Source organism: Vulpes lagopus, chromosome 1 (genome assembly GCF_018345385.1).
Source record: "Vulpes lagopus strain Blue_001 chromosome 1, ASM1834538v1, whole genome shotgun sequence".
Classification (NCBI taxonomy): domain Eukaryota; kingdom Metazoa; phylum Chordata; class Mammalia; order Carnivora; family Canidae; genus Vulpes; species Vulpes lagopus.
The window spans coordinates 50698850-50721645 of record NC_054824.1 but is presented as its reverse complement, the minus strand read 5'-3'; positions in this window follow the sequence as shown (position 1 = coordinate 50721645).

The window sequence follows — 22796 nt, the reverse complement described above, 5'->3', positions numbered from 1 at the left end:
CTGAACCTCAGTTTCTTTGTACTAAATCAAAGTCCATTTCTGTTGACTGGTATTAGCTGTCAAGCCCCACCATGCCCTATTCCTTTTCTGCTCTGTGTCTTGGAACTTTCATTATAAAGTCTGAATGGTTCCTCCTTTTGCTGTGTTGGGAAGTTTGTACCATATTCAGGAAACCTCAACTCTCACCCCCTAACCATCACAAAAATTCTACCCAGTTTCTTTTCCCTGCTCTCTCAAACCACTTCTGGGTCTACTTGGGAGTCTACCTTCTTCTTCCTAGAAACTTTTATCATGTGACTTATAAACATTTTTGTAACACAGGTATGTGTGCTGTCATATTTCTTGACATCTGAACCAAATTTTGGGTGGGGAAGATCCATCTTGCCTCTCCAGGGTGACTATGATATTTTATTTGTGAAATCAAGTTTAAATTGCTATCAACACAGTTATTGTAAGCAGTAAATTCATGAATGTATAGAAGAACATTTAAAACAGAATCTAAAAATTAACAAGGCAGGAAACAACAAATGTTGGAGAGGATGCGGAGAAAAGGGAACCCTGTTGCACTGTTGGTGGGAATGTGAACTGGTGCAGCCACTCTGGAAAACTGTGTGGAGGTTCCTCAAAGAGTTAAAAATAGACCTGCCCTACGACCCAGCAATTGCACTGCTGGGGATTTACCCCAAAGATTCAGATGCAATGAAACGTCGGGACACCTGCACCCCGATGTTTCTAGCAGCAATGGCCACGATAGCCAAACTGTGGAAGGAGCCTCGGTGTCCATCGAAAGATGAATGGATAAAGAAGATGTGGTTTATGTATACAATGGAATATTACTTAGCAATTAGAAACGACAAATACCTACCATTTGCTTCAACGTGGATGGAGCTGGAGGGTATTATGCTGAGTGAAATAAGTCAATCGGAGAAGGACAAACAGTGTATGTTCTCATTCATTTGGGGAATATAAATAATAGTGAAAGGGAATAGAAGGGAAGGGAGAAGAAATGTTGGGAAATATCAGGAAGGGAGACAGAACATAAAGACTCCTAACTCGGGGAAACGAACTAGGGGTGGTGGAAGGGGAGGAGGGCGGGTGTTGGAGGGGAATGGGTGACAGGCACTGAGGTGGACACTTGACGGGATGAGCACTGGGTGTTTTTCTGTATGTTGGTAAATTGAACACCAATAAAAATTAATTAAAAAAAATAAAAAAATAAAACAGAATCTACATAGTAAACACCATGTAAATGTAAGCCATGAATATTTATAAAAATTGTGAGCTGATGATTTACTTTATTTTCCTCACTCTGCAAGCCATCATTGTACTTGATCTTAGCCAAAAGGCCAAGAAGTGATAAGTCATCATTGTTTTACAATCTTTTAAGTAAAAATTTAGATAATATGGTTACTACAGCAAAATTATAATAGATTTTTAGGAAAAAAATAACAACTGTTATATACTAACTAGTTTATAGAGTAAACTGTGTTTGGGATAGTATCATAAATTAAATAAAATGAACTATGTTTATTATGGTTTGAATAGTTTTGATTATTTTCAGTCTTTTAAGATTTTGTAGTTACATATTGAACAGCCATTTATCTGGAATTTGAGATTACAGAATGCTTTTGTAATCATTTTCCTTGACTGTAAGGAGAATGACATAAAATATTTTAAAATAGGTTAATACCAAGAGTTCTTTTTAACCAGCTTCTAGGGTTTATTTACTCATGGAGAGCTCTTAGGCTTCATATATATATATTCATGGAGAGTCTTAGATATATAGATAGATATAGATAGGTTTTATTTATATATATCTATATATATCTATGGAACTGTAGAATAAAAAATGTAGAATGATAATGGAATTATGGAATATATGTGGAAACTTTATGGATAATGGAATGATAATAGAATTAGGAATATATATGGAAACTTTATTCATATTTGCAATAACTTAGCAAGCAATCAAGATGTTCTTCAACAGATAAATTGATGATCAAACTGTGGTACATTCATACCATGGAAATTACTCAACAATAAAAATAAATGAGCTACTAAAACATAAAAAGACATGGAAGAACCTTAAATTCATACCGTGAAGTGAACGAAGCCAATCTGAAAAGGCCATGTAATATATGATTCCAACGATATAGCATTCTGGGAAAGGCAAAAACTATGGATAAAGTAAAAAGATCTACAGGTGCCTGGTGTCCTGGGGGGGCAGAAGGTAGAGAGAACAGATACAATTCTGGGGGATTTTACAGGAGTTAAACTATTCTCTGATACTCTAATGATGAATGCATGTCATTACACATTTGTCAAAACTCAGAATCTACAGCAAAAAAAGCATACCTTAATGTAAAATATTGATTTTTATTAATAATCATGTGTCAGTTTTGGCTCATCAATTGTAACAAATACACCACACTAATGCAAAATGTTAATAATAGAGAAAATTGGGAGAGGGAAGTAGTGCAGATGTATGAATACTTCTCAATTTTTTTTGTAAATTTAGAATAGTCCAATAATTAGTCTATTTTTTAAATGTTAGAATGATTTATGGGATTACTAATCCTGAATTTCCTTTTAAATTATCAAAGAATGATTCACTTATACTCATCATTATATAAGTATCGACATTTTCATTACACTTGTATTATAAAAAGTTTTGTGGATCATATCCATGACTTTTTTTCCCCAAATATTTTATTTATTCAGAAAGACACACAGAGGCAGAGACATAGGCAGAGGGAGAAGTGGGGAGCCTGATGCAGGACTCGATCCCGGGACCCCGGGATCATGACCTGAGCCAAAGGCAGATGCTCAACCACTGAGCCACCCAGATGCCCTCATATTCATGACTTCTATTCAATGTTTTAGGGCATTCATTTTTTTTTTTTTTTTTAGAGCATTCAATTAAATAGAACATCTATCTCCTAAGTAATCTGGAGAAAGTACTCACATTTAATACCTTTTTTCCTTGAATAGATTTCTCAGTAAAGTTCTTTTCATATGCTGTATAGGTTCTAAAATCATTATGCAAGTAAGAAAAATAATATGTGATCAGAGGTATTTAAGTGTTGTAAAATAGTACAGCTAGAAAGAAAATCTACTCCCTCATTTAATCACCAGTGTGTACTATTCCCTCGTGTAAACCATTAAAATGAGAGAGTTATATTTAAACATGATACCACAATAAAGGAACTAATCTATTCCACCAAGAATATTGATTCTGCTCTCTTTCTTTGCCTTTTTTTTTTTTTTTGAGGTTTGACATGTAACACTAAGTTTTAGGTGTACAAAGTGTTGATATGATACACTTTTATGTTGCATATGATTACCATCAGTTAGCTAACATCTCCATTGTGCCTCTATCATTTCTTTTTTGTGCTGAAAATATTTAAGATTTAGTCTCTTAGAAACTTTGAAGTATATAATAAAGTATTGTGAATTATAATCACAATGCAGTGCATTAAATCTCTAGAACTTACTCATTTTCTTACCCAAGTTTGTACCATTTGACCAACATCTATGCTATCCCTCCAGTCCCTAGTAATTAAATTCTACTCTGAGTTCAATTCCACATGTAAGTTATATCACGCAGTATTTGTGTTTGTCTGACCTCACTTAGAGTGTCTTCAAGATCTTTGTTGTAACAAATGGAAGGATTTTTTTTTTTCTCATGACAGAATGACATTACATTGTATGTCAATGTATCTTTTTTATCCATTGATTGTCACTTAGGTTGTTACCATATTTTGGCTAATTTAAACAATGCTGCAATGAACATAGGGGTATAGATATATCTTTGATATCTTGTTTTCATTTCTCTCAGATATATTCCCAGAATTGAGATTGCTGGATCATATGTTCGATTTTTAATTTTTTTGAAGAAACTCTATGCGGTTTTCTGAAGTAGCTGAACCAGTTTATCACCAACAGTACACAAGTGTTCCCTTTTCTCCATATCCTCACCAATATTGCTATCTCTTGTCTTCTTGATGATGCCATTCTAACAGGTATGAAGTGATATCTCATTTTGGTTGCAATTTGCTTTTCCTTGATTATTAATGATTTGATTCTGGTCTTGAATTTCAGCAAATAAGGTATTTTTATTCCTTTCACAATTTACCATGCAAATTATTCCTTCTTCATTCAAATAATTTCAGACAGAAATGATTTATCTCTTAATTATCTTCCCTGCCACAAATATTTTTCTTAAATTGAAAAGGTCATTCAGGAGCAGGAGGGTATAAAGCTCTTAGGCTGTGTCTATGTGGTGATGGGGCATGTCAGGAAGTAGTTACAGTCAAGATCTCTAGAAATATCACATCAAAGACTGAAAGTGCTTTGTCTTTCACTGTTTTTGTATACAGTGTGTGTGGCTTACCTCAGCCTGGTACATGGGAGCAGCTTAAGATATGTTTGTTCTACATATAGCATGATAGGAGCTAGACTAGTCTTTGTGTGACTTTTGACTTTGCCAATCACTGTTTACTTGATGAGCTGTTCGGGTATATCATATTACAGTTCTGAATTCAGTTTCCTCAACTGTAAAATGAGGATAATGAGTCCTATGTTTTAGAATTGAAATATGATGGTATTAAAATGTAAGCTTCACAGTCATCAAAAACCTCCCAAGACACAAAAGTCCAGGGCCAGATGGCTTCCCAAGGGAATTCTATCAAACATTTAAAGAAGAAACCATACCTATTCTACTAAAGCTGTTTGGAAAGATAGAAAGAGATGGAGTACTTCCAAATTCGTTCTATGAGGCCAGCATCACCTTAATTCCAAAACCAGACAAAGACCCCACCAAAAAGGAGAATTACAGACCAATATCCCTGATGAACATGGATGCAAAAATTCTCAACAAGATACTAGCCAATAGGATCCAACAGTACATTAAGAAAATTATTCACGATGACCAAGTAGGATTTATCCCTGGGACACAAGGCTGGTTCACCACTCGTAAAAACAATCAATGTGATTCATCATATCAGCAAGAGAAAAACCAAACCATATGATCCTCTCATTAGATGCAGAGAAAGCATTTGACAAAATACAGCATCCATTCCTGATCAAAACACTTCAGTGTTGGGATAGAGGGAACTTCCTCAACATCTTAAAAGCCATCTATGAAAAGCCCACAGCAAATATAATTCTCAATGGGGAAGCACTGGGAGCCTTTCCCCTAAGATCAGGAACAAGAAAGGGATGTCCACTCTCACCACTGCTAATCAACATAGTATTGGAAGTCGTAGCCTCAGCGATCAGACAACAAAAAGACATTAAAGGCATTCAAATTGGCAAAGAAGAAGTCAAACTCTCCCTCTTTGCCGATGACATGATACTCTACATAGAAAACCCAAAAGCCTCCATCCCAAGATTGCTAGGACTCATACAGCAATTTGGTAGCATGGCAGGATACAAAATCAATGCCCAGAAATCAATGGCATTTCTATACACTAACAATGAGACTGAAGAAAGAGAAATTAAGGAGTCAATCCCATTTACAATTGCACCCAAAAGCATCAGATACCTAGAAATAAACCTAACCAAAGAGGTAAAGGATCTATACCCTAAAAACTATAGAACACTTCTGAAAGAAATTGAGGAAGACCCAAAGAGATGGAAAAATATTCCATGCTCATGGATTGGCAGAATTAATATTGTGAAAATGTCAGTGTTACCCAGGGCAATTTACACGTTTAATGCAATCTCTATCAAAATACCATGGACTTTGTTCAGAGAGTTAGAACAAATTATTTTAAGATTTGTGTGGAATCAGAAAAGACCCCAAATAGCCAGGGGAATTTTAAAAAAGAAAATCATAGCTGGGGGCATCACAATGCCAGATTTCAGGTTGTACTACAAAGCTGTGGTCATCAAGACAGTGTGGTACTGGCACAAAAACAGACACATGGGTCAATGGAACAGAATAGAGAACCCAGAAGTGGACCCTCAACTTTGTGGTCAACTAATATTCGATAAAGGAGGAAAGACTATCCATTGGAAGAAAGACAGTCTCTTCAATAGATGATGTTGGGAAAATTTGACATCCACATGCAGAAGAATGAAACTGGACCACTCTCTTTCACCATACACAAAGATAAACTCAAAATGGATGAAAGATCTAAATGTGAGACAAGATTCCATCAAAATCCTAGAGGAGAACACAGGCAACACCCTTTTTGAACTCAGCCACAGTAACTTCTTGCAAGATACATCCACGAAGGCAAAAGAAACAAAAGCAAAAATGAACTATTGGGACTTCATCAAGATAAGGAGCTTTTGCACAGCAAAGGATACAGTCAACAAAGCTAAAAGACAACCTACAGAATGGGAGAAGATATTTGCAAATGACATATCAGATAAAGGGCTAGTTTCCAAGATCTATAAAGAACTTCTTAAACTCAACAGCAAAGAAACAAACAATCCAATCATGAAATGGGCAAAAGACATGAAGAGAAATCTCACAGAGGAAGACATAGACATGGCCAACACGCACATGAGAAAATGCTCTGCATCACTTGCCATCAGGGAAATACAAATCAAAACCACAATGAGATACCACCTCACACCAGTGAGAATGGGGAACATTAACAAGGCAGGAAACCACAAATGTTGGAGAGGATGCGGAGAAAAGGGAACCCTCTTACACTGTTGGTGGGAATGTGAACTGGTGCAGCCACTCTGGAAAACTGTGTGGAGGTGCCTCAAAGAGTTAAAAATAGACCTGCCCTATGACCCAGCAATTGCACTGTTGGGGATTTACCCCAAAGATTCAGATGCACTGAAACGCCAGGACACCTGCACCCCGATGTTTCTAGCAGCAATGTCCATAATGGCCATACTTGGAAGGAGCCTCGGTGTCCATCGAAAGATGAATGGATAAAGAAGATGTGGTCTATGTAAACAATGGAATATTACTCAGCCATTAGAAACGACAAATACCCACCATTTGCTTCAATGTGGATGGAACTGGAGGGTATTATGCTGAGTGAAGTAAGTCAATCGGAGAAGGACAAACATTGTATGTTCTCATTCATTTGGGGAATATAAATAATAGTGAAAGGGAATAGAAGGGAAGGGAGAAGAAATGGGTAGGAAATATCAGAAAGGGAGACAGAACATAAAGACTCCTAACTCTGGGAAATGAACTAGGGGTGATGGAAGGGGAGGAGGGTGGGCAATGGGGGTGAATGGGTGATGGGCACTGAGGGGGACACTTGACGGGATGAGCACTGGGTGTTATTCTCTATGTTGGTAAATTGAACACCAATAAAAAGTACATTTATTATTTAAAAAATAAAAAATAAAATGTTAGCTTCATGATGCTGGGATTTTCCCCCCTATGTAGTTAACAGCTGTAATTCTAGTGCCTAAAATGTGCTTCATCCATATTTGGCATTCAAATATTTTACCTGATTAAATTAAATTTGCTAATATTTGCCAGATCATTATAAGACTTCTCAAATAGTTTATTTTTTAGAACACATCCTTAAGTTAGACGTTATTATCATCTTGTGACAGAAAGTGGAGCAAAGATCAGTTAAATAACCTACTAGAAAGTCTAATAAAGAAAATTAAAATCCTGGCAGCAAGTTTGGAAGTCTATGCTCCAACTTTTTTTTTTTTAATTTTTTTTACAATTAAAATCATAAAGTACCTAAACTTCTGAAAAATAGTAAGTGCTTAATAAATGTTCATACTTATTTCAGGAGGGTCATTAAAACTGGAATTTCTGATTCAATTACATTATTATGTCCATTTAAAATAAAAGGCCATTAACACAAACTTGAAATTCCCCAGATCTATTTTAAACTGTGTTTTTTCTGCTTTGTGTTTAGTTTTTGTAATGAAGAATTGAAGAAAGTTCTAATCCACATAAGGACAATTTTTACAGTCTGTATAGATGAAGTAATATTTTCAAATTGTGGGTCATAAAGTCAAATGCCCTGCCTATTATTTTTAAAATAGGAAAATACATTCTATTTTGCATGTGATATAAATGCATGTATACAATGGATCACATTGTAAATATTTTCCTTACTGCGGATACATTCATCAAAGTTTTCCTGGCTACTAAATTAAGCCTATTCTGGGTTTTATTATTGAAGATACAGTCCTCCCCATCTCAACCTACTACCATTGGCTTTGAAAATTTATGAGCTACAATGTACCAGTTGTCCTTGAAAAATGAAATAAAAATGAATCTGTAAAGATATTTAAATATTATAGAAGAAGCATCACCATAAGCAGCTTCATTTTCTAGGGGAAGGCTGAGAGCCCTCATCTATGAAAAGAAATGAATCAAAGAGTGCTGTTGACAGCTTATATACAAGGTCAATTATTATGATCTTCTAGTTTCCTTTCTCCCTTGGAGAGGTCTTTCTCCCTCTCCTAGGCTAGGTAAATGGTAACTCAATTATAGTTAAAGTCCCAGCTTCCCTGGCCACTAAATTTGCCATGGGATAGGTGATTAGCTACTGCAATATGAATAGAAGCAATGTGCACAACTTCTGCTTTAAGTGCTTAAAAACTGCTGATGCCTGCACTTCACCCAATTTCCTACTTTCAGGCCAGGATGTAGATGTGAAGCTGAGGCAGATTTGATGATGAAATAAAAATTCAACACCTTCAACAGGTTGCAGGGTACCTGGGTCCCTAAATGACCTCATGAGGCAGAGTTGTTATTCTCTTTGAAATATTTATCTACTCTGGCCTTGCATACTCTAGAGCATAGCACACTTTCATTTTATTTAAATAATGAAATGTTGAGGTCTGTTTGTATCAGCAGGTTAGATTATACACGAAATTATATCTTCCTGGGATTAAATGTAAGTAACAACACCATCACGACTATCACCAATGAGACCAACAAGCACTTAGTGAACCCATCCTCTGTGCTTGGCATTGTGCTGTTCATTTTGAACATCTGATTTCATGGATACTTCAAAACAACCAGTGATGTATATATATATCACTATGAGATTTAGGTGAAAATTTTCTTAGCAATCTTCTCTCCATCATTAGTTAGAAAGTGAGAAAGCTAAGACTAAAACCCCAGTCAGTATGATTACAAACCTTGCGGAATTGAATGCAAATTTATTCCACTTTCAGCATTCCTAGCCATTCATTTAGTGCCTCATTATAAGATGAGGTCTTCTATACCAACTCTCATGATATCATTAATGAATTTAAACTGAAAACAAAATGAGGTTGTGTTTCCAGGATATGAAACTAATTTGTGCTGATTTTATTTTCCATTTTTTTCCCACAAACTTTCTATTGAATACTTTGTGAAGAATATTGCTAGAGTTGGGAAAACAAAAAGAGCACAGTACCATCCCCTGAGGTAGGAAGGGAGAAATGTACAAGTGAATCACTGTAACAATGATAATAGTATACATTAGGATGGTTATAGAGTGGTGAATATAGAGATCCAGGTGACTAGACATAACTTTTATGAAGTGTGAAAATTTTAATTGACCTTAAAAAGTAATGCATGATAAGATGGGTGAAAGCGGATATTTCAAGTGGGAGGTAAACTGTATAAGCAAAAAAGTAAAAATGGAAGTAAAAATGAATGTGATACATTAGCAAAATACTCACAAACTGACTTAGTGGTAGTTAATATTACCCCTGGGAGTAGCACAATAAAGGGCCCGAATACAACTTGAGGCTAAAAGGTAGAGAAATTGGAGTATCAATCTATAGTAACTGGATTTTTAAAAAATCTTAAAGATAACATTGGGATCACAAGAATGATTTGACATTTTAGAAAGAAAATTATTACCTTCACTCGCCATCAAGGAAATACAAATCAAAACCACAATGAGATCCCACCTCACACCAGTGAGAATGGGAAAAATTAACAAGACCAGGAACAACAAATGTTGGAGAGAACGTGGAGAAAGGGGAGCCCTCTTACACTGTTGGTGGGAATGTGCACTGGTGCAGCCACTCTGGAAAACTGTGTGGAGGTTCCTCAAGGAGTTAAAAATAGACCTGCCCTACGACCCAGCAATTGCACTGTTGGGGATTTACCCCAAAGACACAGATGCAGTGAAACACCGGGACACCTGCACCCGATGTTTGTAGCAGCAATGTCCACAATAGCCAAACTGTGGAAGGAGCCTCGGTGTCCATCGAAAGATGAATGGATAAAGAAGATGTGGTTTATGTATACAATGGAATATTCCTCAGCCATTAGAAGAGACGAATATCCACCATTTGCTTCAATATGGATTCACTTACTTCGAGTGAAGTAAGTCAATCAGAGAAGGACAAACATTATATGGTCTCATTCATCTAGGGAATACAGAAAATAGTGAAAGGAAATAAAGGGGAAAGGAGAGAAAATTAATGGGAAATAGCAGTGAGGGTGAGCGAACATGAGAGACTCCTAACTCTGGGAAATGAAGAACAAGGGGTAGTGGAAGGGGAAGTGGGTGGAGGGGTTGCGGTGACTGGGTGACGGGCACTGAGGGGGGCACTTGGCAGGATGAGCACTGGGTGTTATGCTATATGTTGGCAAATTGAACTCCAATAAAAAAGAACAAGAAAGCCCAAAACAAACCCACACAAATATGCCCAAGTGTTTTTTTTTTTTTTTTTTTTTTTTTTTTTATGATAGTCACAGAGAGAAAGAGAGAGAGAGAGAGAGAGAGAGACAGAGAGGCGCAGAGACACAGGCAGAGGGAGAAGCAGGCTCCATGCACCGGGAGCCCGATGTGGGATTCGATCCCGGGTCTCCAGGATCATGCCCTGGGCCAAAGGCAGGCGCTAAACCACTCTGCCACCCAGGGATCCCTGCCCAAGTGTTTTTTTACGAAATGCAAAAGCAATTCAGTGGAAAAAATAAAGCCTCTCACAAATAATTCTGAAGCAGTTGGGCATTCATAGACAAAAGAAAAGTGAATTTTGACCTAATTCTCACAACTTAGACAAGTCTATTTTTCCTTTTAAGTTAATTTTTATCTAATAGAAAACACAAAACTATAAAATTTTTATAGAAGAAAATCCTCTGGACCCATGCATGGGCAGAGTTCTTAGACTTGACCTCAAAAGCATAATCCACAAAAAGAAATATTGGAGGGGTACTTGGGTGGCTCAGTGGTTGAGCGTCTGTCTTTGGCTTAGGTCATGATCCTGGAGTCCCAGGATCAAGTCCCGCATCAGGCTCCCCAGAGGGAGCCTGCTTCCCCCTCTGCCAGTGTGTCTGCCTCTTTGTCTGTGTCTCTCATGAATAAATAAATAAAATAAAATAAAAAAAGATTAATGATCTAATTTCCGGATTGTATTCAGAAAAGGAAGAACTGAAAGAGAGGAAAAGGAGTTACATTGTTGAAGTAATTCAGGAGTGAAATACACAGGTACTGGTTGACAGGTGGGGTTAAAATCGAAATTAAAAATGTAATAATACTAGAAATGAAAGATATGCAAGATTTAGAGGCTGATTGCTAAAATGTATATCGCAAATACTGTTAATAGATAACTATTATGTTTCCAAATCACAGGTCCTGGGCAGCTATTATCAGATGTCAATAATTGCCATGTTTTCATCCTGTTTGACTAATTTTTGAGAGGTTAAGAGGGTTAAAAATGCAGACAGTGTTATCATAGTGTGGCGTATTGAAGGAGAGTGCAAAATAGCCTTGAAAATTGGGAGATGTCAGGGAATATCTAGGTTGAGTGGTCCCTTTTCTTTCTTTGTTTTTGCTGTCATAATTTCAGAAGCAAGTACTAAGAGATAAAAGGTTAAAAAATGATCTTAGAAATCAGATATCTCCGTTATCTAAAAATTCTTAATGACTGAGTTCTCCTAGTAACTGCGTAACTGACTAGTGTTTGTTTTATGCTTAAGAGAATTATTACCTTCACTGTTGAAATGTCAGATTAAACATTAGAATTCTAGATGGCTTTTTCTCAGCCCTCTAGTCCTCTTTCCCTAATCCCCAAATCAATTGGCATTACGATACTTTCAATGCCATGTATGGATTGCATAATCATCTATATTTTATACATTTCTAAAAAGGAATCTTCACAGATATATGTCACTGTGTATACTTTTTAGCCTCAGGTGGAAGAAATAAAAACTCTCCTCAAACTAAAGTTTTGAAGTTTTCTATGTAAACTTAGATGTAAATTTTTGACTGCTTATTTGTGTATATTTTAGATACTATTCACCAACTGATTGCATTCTAATTCTCAATCTCTACTATATCTGCACCTATACAAAGAAACTTGATTTATATGTTAATCTTTTTCTTAAAGGTTCCTTCTCACTGAGAAAGTGAAGTGAAAGGTTCAAAGAAATCTCTTCAAATAGGCCTCCAACATGAGGGCACCATCACATAGTCAGGACTTAAATCTCTCACGTGATGGTAATATAGTGCCAGAAAATTTCACTCATTTCTAAAAATACCTACTCAACTGTATTACACTTTGGAAGAATTATATAAATGTGAGAAAAAAATTCAAAAACCCATATTTGGTCCAAAAGTAAACAGTCTAACTCTAAGAAACACATAAAATGTGCCCATGTGTGATGAGAAGTGAAGATGTACAGTTGAAAATTTAAAAATTAAAAGTTTTATTAGTTTCCTTCTATTTCCCTCCCATCAGATGGACCAAATTTGTATGCATAAACTCAGAATTATTCTCCATCAGTCAAATATAGCAGAAGAAAGTTTGAAGAGAGAAGAAAAACCTTTCACAGAGGATATTACTGTTTCTACGGTCAGCCTGTTGGAATTTATGTCTACCAAAAATGACAAGGGCAATGAAAATAGATACTCCTTGATTGTGAAGACAACATACCAAATTATAAGTAGTCATTAATGGGGAACACAATGGATGTTTATTATCAAAATATTGCTTATGTCTTCATATGGATAATTGTCATAATAAAATTAATAGCTCAGGAGTTAGTTGGAATGATAAAGTCATTGTTTAGTATGTAATCTGGGCAGTGTCTGGCACTGTATATTGTAACCACAGTAGCTGAATTGGTCAACATGACAATAAATAAGGGCTATGTGTCAAGATATGTGAATGTTGAGATTATTGGGCCAGAGAGCTAAGTGTGAAGAGCAAACAGACATTAAAAACCTTAAGTCAGTGTTAGACAATCCAACTCAAAACTTCACAGATACTTTGAACTGAAGGCTACATGTTGTCAGTAACAGCAGAGATCATTTTGCGGTAAAAACCAATCTGAGGCCAAGAACAATACATAAGAAATCTAGGAGCCCAGGGTATCTGGTGGGCAAGAATCTCTAAGAAACCCAAAAAAATGTAATCCACAGGATACCGGAGGGGGGGGCGGAGCACTGAGGCTGAGATTTTGTTTCTACATATCTGTGAAGAAAGATCTTGTCAGTCCTTTACTGTTGAAGGATTAGTGGTTACTGGAGACTTCACCTGTGATCCCCCATGGTAATTCAGGTTAAATAGATGTTGAAGTAATTGTTATACAAAAATTCTATTAACTAGCATATATATGGTGCTTTCTTTCCCCAGAGTTCTTTCTGGTTTCTCATGTCCAAGGGTCAAAAATCATCATGGTATTGTAAATGAAATGTGTTTAACTGGGGCATCTGGCCATATAAAAATCCAGATAGGGATAGTTAATACGGGTCTTCTGGGTCATCATATGGGCAGACCCATATTATACCATGGGTGCCTGGAAACTACTTTGATTATCACCAAGTAACTGGCTCCTACATGTGACTCTGAAAAACAAAAAGAGATAATTTGCTGTTTTGATTAGTCCATTCCAGTACTTAATATAATCCTCCTGTCTGTGATATTTCATTGATTTTATGTTTTCTTCATAAGAAAACACAAATTACCCTAAGTATACTTTACTTTGAATGTCATTAAATGTCAAAAATTGAAGGAAAGGCCATGTCAGTAGAAAAGAATGAAGAGGAGAGTTATTTATTTTTTTTAGAACACGGCTTTTTTTCCTTCCCCTTTATAAATAAGTACAAATACTCCTCAATTTTGTCATCTTCTAACATTTTATTTTCTATACATCTTTTTCTTACCTATGACTCTCCTAACATCTCTAAATCTTGAAGAAATATATGATCACATATGGTCAGTCACATGATTCACCTTCCTCTTTATTTTGAATTCAAATCTTAGGGTGCAATTTCATGACCACACATATTCTCATTCTCTTCCTCCCATTATTGTTTGTTTAAAGAGGCTTTAAAAGGTGACTTACAAAAACCCATTGCTATTTCATTTTAAAAGACGACTACCTCAAACTGAAGACACCTTGAAGCTCTTTGCAAAGTTGTAAAAGGGACTTTTAAATATACCCAAACTAGGTGGTCCTTTAAAAACTTACTGAACCAGATTGCTGTCATGTCCTATAGCATTTTAGCAAATGTGGTTGGTGCCTCCTACATGCCCCTTTCACACTTGGCCTGTCAATCTATGACACTTCCAATTTCCAACTTGCAGTATCCAATATTATTAGCTTGTAGATTCTCTTTGGTACAGGTGCTCACCTAGTCTGGACCCAGAAGCAAGGGAAGGACTGGGGACTTTACCGGTTCTGGGAGAAGCTAGCCAACAAAAGTTACCTTACCCCTGAACCACATGTTCTATACTTGCTTCTCAAGTTCCCCAGAAAAATCAAGTTCTGGTTTCCCACAGTAGTCATTTTCTTGAAGACCTAGCATTTAACCTCCTCTTTCCCCTTCTTGCTCACTTTCCTATTCTCCCACATTTATTAAGAGTACCTTCCAAATAAACTACTTCCACTCAAATTTTAGCAGAGGATCTTTTTCTGGGGAAACTCAAACTAACAGGGTCTCATGTTGCCTCATTTCAAGGTGGAAATGGTGACATAATAATTTTGTAAGGAAAAGATTTTTATTACAGAGTTCTTTATGTAAACATCCTTGCATGAAGCTGAGAACAGTGATTCAAAAAAATGTTTTTCTTTAAACTGAGCAGAAGCAGTGACATCTTAGTAATGCAAAACCGATTATTCTTTCAATTGGGTTTAAAAGTAAAAATAAAAAATGCTCTCATTAAATGACTCACAAAAATTATCTGATTCTATTGACTCCTTATTTCAGTTCATTCTAATTCATTTCAATTCAGGTTTTAGTTAAAACAAAGCACAGTGGACAATAACCAAATAAATACAGGCCATTTCCCTGAGGAACTTATGGGGTAGTTGTGGGATAGATATTCAGAAAAAAACAATATTAGCCATCACTATACATCATGCATAGGCCTTTGAAATAATTAGAAACAAATAAAAATGTTAAAACCAACAGAACTGAGAAATCCTATTTTATAGGTCCTCTCTGAGGTCATTGCCTCCATTCCCTCCAGTAGCAGGTCCATGGCTTCAACTGAAAGCCAGTTGCCGATGTCTTCTGAATTTATTTCCCCACCCTGGACTACTTCTGAATTCTAAAGTCTTATATGCTACCTTCAACTTTCTGCCCCCATGCTGATGTCTAACGGGCAATTCAGACCTATGGTTTTGGCCCCCATCTATTTATCTCCCAGTCTTCTCTTTGAGTGTCTAAACTATTTATTTATCCAACTAGTTGCTCAAGAACCTAAGTCTTATCAAATTCAGCAGCAAGGCGTGTTGCACATTCTTCTAGGATACATTGCCAATGTGTTTCTTTTCTCCATCTTCATTGTTTGCTGATAATCTAAACCTAAACCATAGCTCCCTTGGGATCTTTCTACTTCCATTGCTTCTCTGAAAGCCATTTTCTACTTAGTAACCTGGGTGATCTTTCTAAAGATCTCTAAAAGAGAAATTAGACCATGATTCTTCCCTGTTTAAAATCCTCCAGGGACTTCTGCTGCAATTAAATAAAAACTTGCCACAGATTCTAATCTCTAACCTCATCTTCTATCACTGTTTTCCCTGCTATGTTCCAGTCATAGGGCTCCCTTGATGTATCTCAAACATACCAAGCTCCTCCTCACTTTGGAGTCTTCACAATCAAACTCTGAAATACTTTGTTTCTATATTTGCATAGGTTGGTTTCTTGTTACTCATGTCTCAATTTAAACATTTCCTCCTCCCTGGGGCTTTCCTTCCCAAGAAGTCTATAGTTAGCTGTCTAATTACTCTGTCAAATCATTCTATATATTCTATAGTCGCACAGGCAAAGGAACCTTTCTGTTGCTTACCACTCTCTTCAGTAGTATCTGTGTCATTACCAGGTAGAAAATAGGTGTTCAATAAATGTATATAGGATGAAAAATTGAATGAATGCATAAATGGGAATGAGAGTGAGGTGCAGATTGTCTTGGAAATGCTGAGAGAGATGAAAGGGGAGATGGTTGTGCAACACCAGGAGTCAACTAGGGATTCCTGAATGGGGTGAGTCACATCAGTGCTTGAAGAAGAACGGTCTTTGTTCTTGGAAGGGAAGAGCAATTTTTGCCACATTGTAAATGCATGGGCTGAGATGTTCCAGGAAGGCCAAGAGAGATACATGACTGGAGAGGGAGGGGTAGTGCTGAGCAGGTGAGGTAAATTGGCCTTAATGTTCAGTCTGAGTTTAGATTTGACCTAAGGTACAAAAGAAACCATTGTTTGTATTGGTAAATGAATGGTATAAAGCATTAAACAAAACCAAACCTCAATAATTTGGAGCCTTGTTTCAGAATAAAAGCCTTATAGTGTCTTATATCATCTATGTGTTTTTCTGAACTGGCGCCTGGAACAGGATGTTAAAAGCAAGAGCTTGGGAGTCAAACAGATGTGAGTGTGCATGCAGGCAGCAATTTGCTAGCTGTCTGTCCTTGAACAGATACCTAATCTCTTTTTCTTAACTCCAAATTGTAATTTGCAAAATGCAAATTGTAGGATTAATTTCAAGAACATATATAAATCAGTGTCATGCCTGACATAAGAAGAGATGAATAAATGTGATCATTGTCTTTACTACTATTTGGAAGCTTGGTATCTGATGTGAGTTCCAGCCCTGATGTGTAGATCATTCCTTTTGATTCAGCAGTATCAGCTACCTCTTTGTCTCTCCACCCACCACCTGGGTGCTGACAAATGGTGACATCAGTGATAAAAATGGTAGAGGTAAGTTTACTTCAAGAAATGTTTCATGATAAATAACAATGAGTAGAATCATCTTGTAGGTGCCAGAAAGCATTGGGCTGAAAGATAAATTTGAATAGTAACATTTTGCATATCATAAATTGGCATGTGACTAAATCTTGAATAAAATGAAATTTTATTAAAAACTGAACTATATGAATGTATTTTTTAGGTATTTCTATTCAACTAATAATGGAATAAATGCATTCTTGAAAAGTTTGTTTACTCACTCATGCTGAGAACTGACAGTGTGCCAGTTGGTATTCAATGAACTTGGGATGTAAGATGCATAAAAAGCAGACATAGTCTTGTTCTCATGGAGCTTATGATATAGTGAAAGAGACTGTTACAGGGGGGCAAGTGCTATATAAGAGAGATGATTCCAAGGGATTTTGTGATGAGCAAGTTTTACCAGAAACCTAAGTTTCTATAAAAATATTTATAGGTTACATAAACTTAAATTGCTTTAAGAACATAATGTCTTCAGGGCAGAGTGAGAAAAAGGATCTATTAAAGACCAACTTCAACTTTTTTTTTAATTTTTATTTATTTATTTATTTTTATGATAGTCACAGAGAGAGAGAGAGAGAGAGAAAGAGAGAGAGAGAGGCAGAGACACAGGCAGAGGGAGAAGCAGGCTCCATGCAGGGAGCCCAATGTGGGTGGGACTCGATCCTGGGTCTCCAGGATCGTGCCCTGGGCCAAAGGCAGGCGCCAAACCGCTGCGCCACCCAGGGATCCCCAACTTCAACATTTTTAATGAGAGTTTAGTAAGACTATAGTTAATTGTCGTTTTGAATACAGTTCAGTAAGTAGTAATTTGGTCTTCATTGATCATTTATGTGTGTATGTGTGCATTTACACATTTATGTGTGTGTATGTATACATGTACTTGCATATATTTAGTGGTGCTTCTACAGGGCCCCTCAGCCTATCTTTTCCTATCTAGCATTTCTCTGAGTAAGAAAAAAAATTTTTCAGCAGTTCCTAGTGCTTGTATAATATATGTTCTCCCTTCTCCGTTTGATCATTTTGAGAAATTACTCGTAGAATGGGGTTTCTTTATCCAGTGTCATCAGACTTTACATTTCTAAGCTAATGGACCTGTGCAGTTTAACAATTTTTCCCTGAGTTCTAGTTTTGGTATACAACTTTATACTAGATTTCTCCACTTAAATGGTATTCTTTGAAGACCTTAAACTGAAAATATCTGAAACTGTACTTACTATTATTCCTCAATTCTGAGTCTCCTCCGCGTATTCCAGTTCTTGGTGAATATCCTCACCATTTATCTTATACCCAAATCAGAGTGGTGGAGGCTCTGCTAGAGTGCTCTCTTTTCTTCATCCCTCTGTATTCAATTTGTGAACAAGTACTGTCAATGTCCTCTTTAATTCATTGTATCTGATCCCCTCTATCTTCTTATAGCTTCTGCCTTGGCATGGCTCTAAATCTCCTACACCTATACCACCAGTTCACTAGTGCTCTAACTTTCCCCCAGGTCTCTGTGTTGTCCTCTACATTGGAGTGAGTTTCTGAGTTTTCTACATCAATTTAGTTTTCATTCCCCAGTTTGGAGCCCTGGGATGTACCATTGCTATTCTCAGCAGTGTTTTGTCCTATAGATTTCAGGTAGTTCTTTTCATGACCTTTGGATAATTTCTTCTCAGGCATGTGCAGATTACTACTCTTGTAAAAAAGATTATGAGGGTGAATATAATTTTTGTTATTCCATCATGTTAGATGCAGAAATCCAGAAATAATGCATTTTAATTTTTATTATTTTTTAAAGACTTTATTTATTTATTCATGAGAGACAGAGAGAGAGAGAGGCAGAGACACAGGCAAACAGAGAAGCAGGCTCCATGCAGGGAGCCCAACATGGGACTGAATCCCCGGTCTCCAGGATCAGGCCCTGGGCTGAAGGCGGCGCTAAACCGCTGAACCACCCGGGCTGCCCAAATAATGCATTTTTAAAAAGCAAAGGAATTATGAGTTTATATTGATGATGCCAGTTCCTTTTGAAGAATACAGTGTCTCTTTTTTAAAAAAAAATTAGCTTTCATTCTGAACATAATTTTTGTCTGTAAAATTAATATAATTTCAAAGTAATATTAGTAGAAAACAATACAATAAAAGATTTGTATAATTTAGAAACATTTCTTCTTAGCCTATGTCCCACTGAATACACTGTGATCTAAGGCAGATGGGATTATTCTTTTCTTCTCTGGACAAACACACAGACATTTTGCAATACACCTGACCAAAACTGTCAAGGGTATTAAAAACAGGAAAGTCTGAGAAACTTCCACAGCCAAGAGGAGTCTAAAGAGATGTGATTACTAAGTGTAATGGGATGGGATTGTGTGACATAATAAAGATATTAGGTAAAACCTAAGGAAATCTAAATTATGGACATTAGCTAATAATACCAGCATTGGCTCATCAATTGCAGCAAATGTGCCTTACTAATGTAATATCTTACAGGTAAGTGGAAATCATGTAAGTAGAAGGGGCATAAATAAAATTCTAACATCTGCCCAATTTTTCTGTAATTCTAAAACCTTTTAAAAAATAGTCGATTTTTAAAAAGCCATTTTTTAAAAAGCTTATACTTTGAGTTTATTATTTTGTATTTAAATTCAGTTAGCCAACATCTAAAACATCATTAGTTGCAGATGTAGAGTTCAGTAATTCATCAGTTGTGTATAACACCCAGTGCTCATCACATCCTCCCTTAATGCCTGTCAGCCAGTTAACCCGTCCCCCACTCATATCCCCTCCAGCAACCCTCAGTTTCTTTCCCATAGTTAAGAGTCTCTCATGGTTTGTCTCCTTCTCTGATTTCTTCCCATTCCATTTTCCTTCCTTTCCCCTATGATCCTCTGTGCTGTTTCTTATATTCCTCATATGGATGAAACCATATGATAATTGTTTTAAGAGCCATTCTGAAAAGTAGTGGCTATTCGCAGTAGTGGATTTGTGCTTTTCTCTTATCATATTATTTATGGAGTAACTTGAAATTATTTTGTTATAATTCAAACAAATATGGTACATATATTTCACAGTGAATTTAGTGTATATATATATATAAATGAATTTGTGTATATTTGTAGTTCTCAAAATATGTTCATACTGGTGTGAGGGCAGTTAAAGTATTTTGAGTGGCAAAAAAATATGTATTTCCTCCAGTAATTGAGCTATTTTTTTTAAAAAACATAAAAATGGGGGATCCCTGGGTGGCGCAGCGGTTTGGCGCCTGCCTTTGGCTCAGGGCGCGATCCTGGAGACCCGGGATCGAACCCCACATCAGGCTCCCGGTGCATGGAGCCTGCTTCTCCCTCCACCTGTGTCTCTGCCTCTCTCTCTCTCTCTCTGTGACTATCATAAATAAATAAAAAAAAAAAAATTAAAAAAAAAAAAAACATAAAAATGTCCATGTGTTCTCCTTTTTGGACTCTATTCTGTTCTATTTACTTAGTTCATCTCTAAATATCACATTGCTTTAATAATTTGGACTTTTTGAATATCTTATATTTATTATGTTTCCCCGTTAGCTTCATAATAAAATTTTCTAGCCAGGGGAAAATGTGATGAAGAGAGTCTTCATAATTTTAATGAGATTACATTAAATTATAAATTAATTTAGGAGAACTGACATTTTGTGATGTTGAATTATTCTATCTGGCATATACAAAATTTATATATGTATTCATTTATTAATATCTGATGTTATGATGTATAAGGGTATTTTAAAGTACATCTTAAATTATACTTTGGTATTTTGTCTTTCTTGTTGCTATTATAAGTTAGATAATCTCTTTCATTTTACCTTGCTTATATAAGTAGTTTAATAACTTCAATATGTTAATTTAAAAACCCACTACTAAATTTCCTTGTTATTTGAGTAGTTTTACCATTCACTGTTTTTGGATAGTTTAGATATAAAATTATACTATCAGAATGTAGAAATAATTTTATCTCAAATATTTATGTTTCTAATTGCTATTGCTTATTTAAGTGTGTTGGCTAAAACTTGATTAAGATATTAAATAGTAGTTGTGATACTGTGCATTTAAAAAAATAGTTGCAAGTTTTTCTTTCTTTCTCTCTCAGTGAAATGATCAGGGGAAAGTAAGATGGAATTGCATGGTCTACATGTTTCAGTTCTTGACCTTATGTGGACTTACCTACATTTCTCTTTCTCTTTACCAAATTCTAACTTCATGAGAGCAAGGGCCATGTCTAATATATCTATGTGTTTCCATCATCTAGCATTGTTGTCAAAAAATCAGAGATAACATTCATGCATTTTAACACTAGAGTTACCAGATACATGCTTATTGAAAGCATAAGGCATAAAATACCCAATCCTAATTTATTAAACTCAAATATTCAAGTTACTTGAAATAAGCTATATTTCTTCTTATTTTATCAATTTTACAAAAATAAAAAGAACTTACAAAGGTTCAAATATAATGAATTCCCAACATTAAGCTTTGACTTCATTTAATTTGATAATTTTTAAAATCATAACACATTATGTCTCCCTCCTAAATTCCAAGACTTCATACCATGCAGGAACTCAAACTTATTTTTAAACATTATTTTTAGTAAATATTAATGTTGTGAAATATACCCAGTACTTGAATAGAGGTGCACGTTGGTCATTGTGTGTTCTAATACCTTAGCCTAGGTCTAAATTGTTAATAAGTAAGGGGGAAGAAATGTGTGGGAAATATCAGGAAGGGAGACAGAACATAAAGACTCCTAACTCTGGGAAACGAACTAGGGGTGGTGGAAGGGGAGGAGGGCGGAGGGTGGGGGGGAATGGGTGACGGGCACTGAGGGGGACACTTGACGGGATGAGCACTGGGTGTTTTTCTGTATGTTGGTAAATTGAACACCAATAAAAATTAATTTATTAAAAAAAAAGAAAAAAGTAGAAAATTCAAATTTAGTGAAAAAACAAAATGGAGTAGACTCAGTACAAAATGCAAAAAAAAAAAACAAAAACTTAATGCTGTGAAATATACCCATTTTGGGGCACCTGGGTGGCTCAGTCGGTTAAGTGTCTGGGTGTTGGTTTCAGCTCAGGTCATGATCTCAGGGGCTTTGGGATAGAGTACTATGTCAGGCTCCTCACTCAGTGGGGAGTCTGCTGGAAGAAATTTTGTTTGCCCCTCCTCCCACACACATGTGGGCTCCCTCTATCACTTTCAAATAAATAAATCCTAAAAAGAATACCGATTTTTTTAAAGCCCAAGTCTACTCCAACATAATCTCTGTTTCTATGATAAAGATGATTATGGGAGGAAAGTAATAGGTTTCATAGAAGTATAATGGAAGACATGCATTGTTTGTGGAAAATATTTATGAGGGCCTGATATGTTTATAACATTATTTAGGAACTCTCAGAGAGTGATGAATACTTTGGTGTGGGTGGAGTAGAGGCTGGGGAATATTTAGAGTTGAATCTCAAAAATAAGAGTGACATTAACCAGCAAAAGGTCATATATGTCATGCTAAAGAATTCCTTTAAGGTGTGTTAGGAGAGCCATTAAAGCTTTTGAACTAGAAGCATGGAATCTTCAAATGTATAATTTTTAGAAGCAGTTTGTCTTCCACCGTGATCTCCTAGGCCTACTAAATCAGAGATGCCTAGAAATGGAAA